Here is a 9,110-nt window from a genome sequence, read left to right on the forward strand (position 1 = left end):
AGCCCCAACACGAGTCTACAAGAAGGACGTTGCGTAGTAGACATCACAAACAATTGTAGAGTGATGACCCACAAGTATAGGGGATCAATTGTACTTCTTTTCGATAAATAAGAGTGTCGAACCCAACGAGGAGCAGAAGGAAATGACAAATAGTTTCCGGTAAGGTAATGTCTGCAAGTGCTGAAATTGTAAGTAACAAAGTAGTTTGATAGCAAGATAATTTGTAATGAGCAAGTAACGATAATAGTAACAAAAGTGCAGCAAGGTAGCCCAATCCTTTTGAGGCAAAGGACAGGCCAAACGGTCTCTTATGATAAGCAAAGCGTTCTTGAGGGTACACGGGAATTTCATCTAGTCACTTTCAACATGTTGATTCGATTCGTGTTTGCTACTTTGATAATTTGATATGTGGGTGGACCGGTGTTTAGGTGTTGTTCTTACTTGAACAAACCTCCTACTTATTATTAACCCTCCCGCATGCATCCGTAACTACAAGAAAAGTATTAAGAATAAATTCTAACCATAGCATTAAACTTTTGGATCCAATCGGTCCCTTACGGAATAGCGCATAAAGTGGGGTTTAAGCTTCTGTCACTCTTGCAACCCATCATCTAATTGCTACTCCACAATGCATTCCCTTAGGCCCAAATATGGTGAAGTGTCATGTAGTCGACGTTCACATGACACCACTAAGAGAATCACAACATACATAATATCAAAATATCAAACACATACCAGATTCACATGATTACTTGCAACATGATTTCTCCCGTGACCTCAAGAACAAAGGTAACTACTCACAAACGATAAACATGCTCATGATCAGAGGGGTATGAAATAGCATATTGGATATGAACATATAATCTTCCAACAAATAAACCATATAGTAATCAACTACAAGATGTAATCAACACTACTAGTCATCCACAAGTACCAATCTATAGTTCCGGTAACAAGATTGAACACAGGAGATGAACTAGGGTTTGAGAGGAGATGGTGATGTTGAAGATGTTGATGGAGATTGCCCTCCCCAAGATGGGAGAGTTGTTGGTGATGATTATGACGATTATTTCCCCCTCCGGAGAGAGAAGTTCCCCCTGCGGAATCGCTCCGCCGGAGGGAAAAAGTGCTCCTGCCCAAGTTCTGCCTCAAGGCAGCGGCGCTTCGTCCCGAAAGTCCTCCTCTTATTTTTTTTTCTAGGTCAAAATGCCTTATATACCAAAATATGGGCACCGGAGGTGGGATGAGGAGGCCACAACCCCCCAGGGTGCGCCAGGGGGCCCTGGCGCGCCAGGTGGGTTGTGCCCACCTGGTGGCCCCCCCTCTGGTAGTTATTTGCTCCAATAATTCTTATATATTCCATAAAAATTCCACGTGAAGTTTCAGCTCATTCGGAGTTGTGCAGAATAGGTAGCCTGACATAGCTTTTTCACTCCAGATTTCCAACTGCCAGAATTCTCCCTCTTGGTGTGTACCTTGCATATTATGAGAGAAAATGCATTAGAATTACTCCAAAAAGCATTATTATTGATAAAAACATCATAAATAACATTAATAAAACATGATGCAAAATGGATGTGTCAACTCCCCCAATCTTAGACCTCGCTTGTCCTCAAGCGAAAACCAAAATCGAAAAACATGTCCACATGCTTTGAGAGAGGTGTTGATAAATACAAAATACGGACATAGAAGCATCATGTTGATTATCATAACAGCAACAAAATTGAACATAGGACTTTTATCATAGAAATTTTACCATATACTTCTCATGAATAAGTAATAGTTCATCACATAATCGAAGTATAAAGCAAAAAGTCTATTAGAAACCAACAAACTATGTTCTCAGTCAACTTTGCAACTCAATTCATCATCTTTTCAGGAAGGGTCATGTGTCGGAGCCTTTAGGCAAGTCCACATACTCAACCATCATATAGTCTTCTATGATTGCTAACACTCACCTCGTACCCATGAGCAAAACATTTGAACCGGACACATAGAAAGATAGGGGCTTATGGTTTCGCCTCCCAACATACTCACCTCGCGGGTGATGTCAACAATAATAATTCATGCCACCCATATTCAACTGGACATATGTGCCTAGATCTTTCCTCACCACATGATGCTTGCCAAAGGAAAAAAAATAAAAGGAATAGAAAGAAAAACGTTGACTCTTTCATAAAAGTAAAATATAGGCCCTTCGCAGAGGGATGCAGAGGTTGCCATGTGCTTATTTGTTTGTATTCTCAATCCCTTAGTGTAAAAGAACATCATGTTACATTGCTCCTTGTGATAGCGACCTTTATTATGCAGTTTGTCGCTTTTATTCTTCACCATCACAAGTTTGTGCAACGCTCAATTTTCTCTTACACTAAATGATCTCACACTTTTAGAAGCAATTTTTATTGCCTTTTTGCACCAATGACAACTTACTTGAGGGATCTTGCTCAATCCCTAGGTAGGTATGGTGGACACTTGAAAATAGATTTGGGTTTAAGGGTTTTTGGATGCACAAGTAGTATCTCTACTTAGTACAGAATTTTTGACTAGCAAAGATAGGGGGAAAGCACCACATGTTAAAGGATCTATGACAATATGACTTCTATGTGAATATGAACAAACATGAATCATTAAGTTGTCTTCCTTGTCCAACATCAACAATTTTGGCATATAATATTTTGATGAGGGCTCACAATCACAAAAGATTTCTAGGATAGTACATTTATATGTAAATCTTCTCTTCCCTTATTAATTCTTTAATGAGTTGCATCATTGACTAATGATATGTTTGTCAATCTATAATAAAATTTTCTACTTATACTTTTCCTTATGTGGTGCCATCACCTACCATAGGATTAGTATATAATCTTTTCATTATTTATTTCCTTTCTTTTATTTGTTTCCTTTCTTATTTCTTTTCTTTTAATTGCAACATGAAAGTAAAGAAAGCAAAGTTCATACTAAACTTTATTATATAACTTGCACACGATTACAAGAATAGATCACTAAGAAAACTCTCAAAGAAGAAAGGATCGAACTAAACTTTTATTCATCTAAAGCAAAAGGATCGAACTAAAATAAGTAAAAGCAAAAATATAGTGGGATGATACGATACCGGGGCACCTCCCCCAAGCTTGGCGGAAGCCAAGGGGAGTGCTCATACCCGATACTCAATTCTCCTTTGGTGGTGAAGATGATGGTGGTAGTGGGGACAATTGTGCCTTTACCTTTTTCATATTGTAGTTGAGGAGAGCAATTTCCTCCTTTAAATCATCGACTTCCATCTCCAGCTTCAAGATCTTGTCACATAGATCTCCTTTACTTTTCTGCTGAAAACAAGAAGGAACAGATCGGTTATTAGAATAGTTAGCTCTCTTAGGGAGACTGGATTTCTTGAACATTATGTGCATATCCCCAGGTTGAGGTAGAGGAACATCCTCCTCCTCCGAGCTTGAATCATCGATCCTCATCAAGTGAGCATCCTCCTCATCATCCGTGGTTCGGCCATAAGGGGATAGGTCCCCATAGGCCTTTGAGTCATTAATGAGGTGCGAGACATAGCTCTCACCGTCGAAGTCTTGGGACGACATATTTTCAAACTGCGCAGGAAACAGCAAGAAAAGAGAACAGAGTATTTCTCCGTGATACGGTGATCAACAGGTTCGGGAAGTATATATAGATTTTTTTACCTTCAGGGACAAGTACATGGTAGAAAAATGGAGTATGTAAGGTGTCCCAGGTGGGCACGCCAGGCAAGCCTGGCGCGTGCCCTGGTGTATTTTGCCCACCAGGGGACGCTTTCTGGAAGTTTCTTTATTCCCAAAATTCTAAAATATTCCAAAACTGATAAAAAATATTTTTGCGGATTTTTCGGAGTCTGTTTACTTACTGTATCACGTACCTCCTTATTTTCACGATTCTGGAGTGTTCCGGAAGGACTCTTTTATGTGCTCTTCTGGTGTCATAGCTTGGATAATATTACTTTCAACATTAATAGGCATACCTGAGATGTAATGCTTTATTTGTTGCACATTGGCAACCTTCGGGTTAGTAGCTTCGGAATTATTTATTTTGATGGATCTAGACCGGTTAACCTCCGCGATGACATATGGGCCTTCCCATTTTGAGAGGAGCTTTCCCGCAAAGAATCTGAAACGGGAGTTGCACAAAAGAACATATTCTCTGACTTTAAACTCATGCTTTTGAATTCTTTTGTCATGCCACCTTTTTACTTTATCTTTAAATAATTCTGCATTTTCATAAGCTTGGGTTCTCCATTCATCTAATGAGATAATATCAAATAACCTCTTTTCACCAGCAAGTTTGAAATCATAATTGAGTTCTTTGATTGCCCAATATGCTTTATGTTCTAACTCAAGAGGCAAATGCCAAGCTTTTCCATAAACCATTTTATAAGGAGACATACCCATAGGATCTTTATATGTTGTTCTATAACCCAAAGTGCATCATCTAATTTCCTAGACCAATTCTTCATGGACCTATTGACAGTCTTTTGTAAAATAAATTTTATTTCTCTATTGCTAAGTTCAACTTAACCACTAGACTGAGGATGATAAGGTGATGCAATTCTATGGTTAACATCATACTTAGCAAGCATTTTACGAAAAGCACCATGAATAAAGTGTGAAGCACCATCAATCATTAAATATCTAGGGACTCCAAACCTTGGGAAAATAAATTCCTTAAGCATTTTAATAGAGGTGTTGTGATCAGCACTACTAGTTGGAATAGCTTCTACCCATTTAGTAACATAATCAACAACAACCAAAATATGTGTATACCCATTAGAGGAAGGAAAGGGTCCCACGTAATCAAATCCCCAAACATCAAATGGTTCAACAACAAGTGACTAATTCATAGGCATTTCTTGACGCTTACCGATATTACCTATTATTTTACATTCATCACAAGATAAGATGAACTTACGTGCATCCTTGAAGAGAGTAGGCCAATAAAATTGTGACGCCCCCGATTCAATCGTACACTAATCATATACGCAAACGTGTACGATCAAGATCAGGGACTCACGGGAAGATATCACAACACAACTCTACAAATAAAATAAGTCATACAAGCATCATATTACATGCCAGGGGCCTCGAAGGCTCGAATACAAGAGCTCGATCATAGACGAGTCAGCGGAAGCAACAATATCTGAGTACAGACATAAGTTAAACAAGTTTGCCTTAGGAAGGCTAGCACAAACTGGGATACAGATCGAAAGAGGCGCAGGCCTCCTGCCTGGGATCCTCCTAAACTACTCCTGGTCATCGTCAGCGGGCTGCACGTAGTAGTAGGCACCTCCTGAGTAGTAGTAGTCGTCGTCGACGGTGGCGTCTGGCACCTGGGCTCCAACGTCTGGTCGCAGCAATCGGGTATAGAAAGGGGGAAAAGAGGGAGCAAAGCAACCTTGAGTACTCATCCAAAGTACTCGCAAGCAAGGAGCTACACTACATATGTATGCATTGGTATCAAATGGAATAAGGGTATCATATGTGGACTGAACTACAGAATGCCGGAATAAGAGGGGGATAGCTAGTCCTATCGAAGACTACGCTTCTGGTAACCTCCAACTTGCAGCAGGAGAAGAGAGTAGATGGTAAGTTCACCAAGTAGCATCGTGTAGCAATATCCTAACCGATGATCCTCCCCTCGTCGCCCTGTGAGAGAGTGATCACTGGTTGTATCTGGCACTTGGAAGGGTCTGTTTTATTAAGTATCCGGTTCTAGTTGTCATAAGGTCAAGGTACAACTCCAAGTCGTCCTGTTACCGAAGATCATGGCTATTCGAATAGATTAACTTCCATGCAGGGGTGCACCACATAACCCAACACGCTCGATCCCATTTGGCCGGACACACTTTCCTGGGTCATGCCCGGCCTCGGAAGATCAACATGTCGCAGCCCTACCTAGGCACAACAGAGAGGTCAGCACGCCGGTCTAAATCCTATGGCGCAGGGGTCTGGGCCCATCGCCCATTGCACACATGCACGTTGCGTACGCGGCCAAAAGCGGAACTAGCCCCCTTAATACAAGAGCAGGCTTACGGTCCAATCCGGCGCGCGCCGCTCAGTCGCTGATGTCACGAAGGCTTCGGCTGATACCACGACGTCGAGTGCCCATAACTGTCCCCGAGTAGATGGTTAGTGCGTATAGGCCAGTGGCCAGACTCAGATCAAATACCAAGATCTCGTTAAACGGGTTATCTTGAAATAACCGCGAACGCCGACCAGGGCCAGACCAACCTCTCTCCTAGGTGGTCTCAACCTGCCCTATCGCTTCACCACAAAGATCCACACAGAGGGCTATCGGGAAAGTATGTCCTTCCAGCCCCAAATTCGTGAATCAACCGCGGGTACTCCTCGAGCCAACCCGACTTTAGTCATCACATGTATCATGTATAAAGTATATAGTATATACCCGTGATCACCTCCCGAGTGATCACGGCCCGATAGAATAGCATGGCAGGCGGACAAGAATGTAGGGCCACTAGTGATAAACAAGCATCCTGTACTAAGCATTAGGATTGCAGGTAAGGTATCAACAGATGTAGCAACAATGACAGGCTATGCATCAGAATAGGATTAACGGAAAGCTGTAACATGCTACACTACTCTAATGCAAGCAGTAGAGAGAAGAATAGGCGATATCTGGTGATCAAAGGGGGGGCGCGGCCTGGTTGCTCTGGCAAGAGAGAGGGGTCATCAACATCGTAGTCGTACTGGGTAGCAGCGGCGTCGGTCTCGGTGTCTAGCAACAGAAGAGGGGGAAGAAACAATAAATATAATGCAAACAAATGCATGATGATGCATCACATGACAAAGCGTGATGCTAGGTGTGCCCTAACACGGTACGAGGTGGTACCGGTGAAGGGGGAAAACATCCGGGAAAGTATTCCCGTGTTTCCATTTTCGGACAGATGAACCGGAGGGGAAAGTTGCGTGTTCGCTATGCTAGGGATGCGTGGCGGACGAACGGGCTGCGTATCCGAATTCGTCTCATCGTTCTGAGCAACTTTCATGTAGAAAGTATTTTTCATATGAGCTATAGTTTATTTTATATTAATTTTAAAAGATTTAAATAATTTTCTAAATTATATTTTAATTCGAAAATTAAATGTTAAATCGCTAAGTGCACACAGAAAGTGCACACATCATAGTGTATGCCAGGCTGACAGTGGGGACAGAGGCTGAGTCAGCAAGTCAACTGTTGACCAGTTGACTGGTCAACATGGGGCCCACCTGTCATTGACTGGGGCAATCCTAGTCAGCATTTGACTGGTCAATGGGACCAGTGGGACCCCATTGTAAGTAGCGGGGGCCTACTGTCATTCTCACATTAGGCTAATTAGAAGTTAATTAGCTAATTAAGTTACTTAGCTAATTAAGTTAATTAACTGGTTAATAAATTCATTGGTTTTATTTATTATTTTCTTTTCTTTATGTTCTTTTCCATGGGGGCCCTGTGGTCAGAGGCACAGGCCAAGGGCGGGGCGCGTGCTCACACATGAGCACCGTAGGAGCTGCGGGCGCAGCCGCAGCAGCGAATGCCGACGAGGGGAGGTGGTGGCGCAGCAGGGCGTGCCGGAACGTGGCCACGGCGGTCGAGCGAGGAGGACGGGCGGGGGACACAGCAAGGTGGGCACGCTAGCGAGCGCCGGTGGGGCGCAGCAGTAGCAGCCGCCCGTGCGTGGCGGTGGCTGCGCGACGACTCATCTGGGGCGCGCGGCGAACGCGGTGAGCGCGAACGCGGTGAGCGCGAACGCGGTGAGCGCGCACGCACGGGGAGCGAAGCAGGGCCGCAGTGCGGCTAACGATGCGTGATGGCGGAGGGCAGAAGGGGAAGAAGGAGGGAGGTGCGGTGCTTACGGCGGGGCCGTAGGGAAAAGGCAGCGGGCGGGGGTCGACCGGTGAGGAGGAGACCGGGGACGGGGCGGGGCCGGCGTGGTCGAAGCGGAGGGCGACGTGGTTCTGGGCAATGCGGACGGGGCCGCGTAGGGGATGGGCGCCGGCATCATGGGCGCGGGGCGCGGTTGTCGGAGGCGCGAGGCGCGGTCGGGTAGGAGGAAGAGGAAGCGGTTCCGGCAACGGGGTGCCGCAGTGGCGCCGATCCAGTGGGAGCGGGCGACGATGTGGGCGGGATCGGGCGATGGGGCCCCGATCCAGACGGGGTCGAGTGAGAGAAGGGGGGTGGGGATTGTGCGGGGCGACGGGGATGGGCGTCGTGGGTTCGTTCCCCCGATCCAGATCTGGATTGGGGAGGGGGAGAGAGCGACGTGGGGGGGTGAGTGTGAGCGAGTGGGATGGGGGACTAGGGTTTCGGGGGGTTGTGGAGGAAGTGGGTGGGCCGGCCTAGTCGGCCTGATTGGCCCAGAGGCCAGCTGGGCCGTGGCCTAGAGGGGGGGTTCTCCTTTTATTTTATTTTTCTTTTTTTATTTTATTTTACTTTTAGTTTCTTTAGTTTTGTAAAATATGACAATAGTTCCTAAATTAATGTCTCTGAATAACCCACGGCCTTAAAAAGTTTGGTGACTACATAAACTAGTTTAAAATTTGGTTATTAATTTAAAAGCATTCAAATAATTATTTCGCTACTGTTTTATTTAGTTAAATGCATTCAAACTTTTTATAAAGACTTGGTTTATCCACCAATATTACTTATGAATTATTTGGCATAAACCGAACATTTTTGTTTTAATGTTTGAAAACTTTTGTTGTATGCATATTTGGAAATTGAATTTTGAATCGGTTTTTGAACTAACGAGGGATTAGCAATAGTAACGAAGGTGACGTGGCATCATTAGCAGAGTTTTACTGTAGCCTAATTATCCGGGCATCATAAAAATCCAGATTGCAATACCTTGTGAGAAGTTCTATCTCCAGCATGATGCCCTCCATAAGCTTCAGAGTGACATTTTCGTAGGTTTGTCCCTGTTCATGCTCAGGTACACAACGTCTAATAATACCATCTACTCCTTGTTTGTAAAGATGTGGGTCATCCCAAAAGTAATGTCTTAAATCATAGAAGAATTTTTCTTTTGTTGGTACGTAAAGCTAGGTGGTAAATATTTAGCAACAATGTAATTAGCATAA

The sequence above is a fragment of the Triticum urartu genome, chromosome 2 (genome assembly GCF_003073215.2).
Source record: "Triticum urartu cultivar G1812 chromosome 2, Tu2.1, whole genome shotgun sequence".
In the NCBI taxonomy this organism is placed as follows: Eukaryota; Viridiplantae; Streptophyta; class Magnoliopsida; order Poales; family Poaceae; genus Triticum; species Triticum urartu.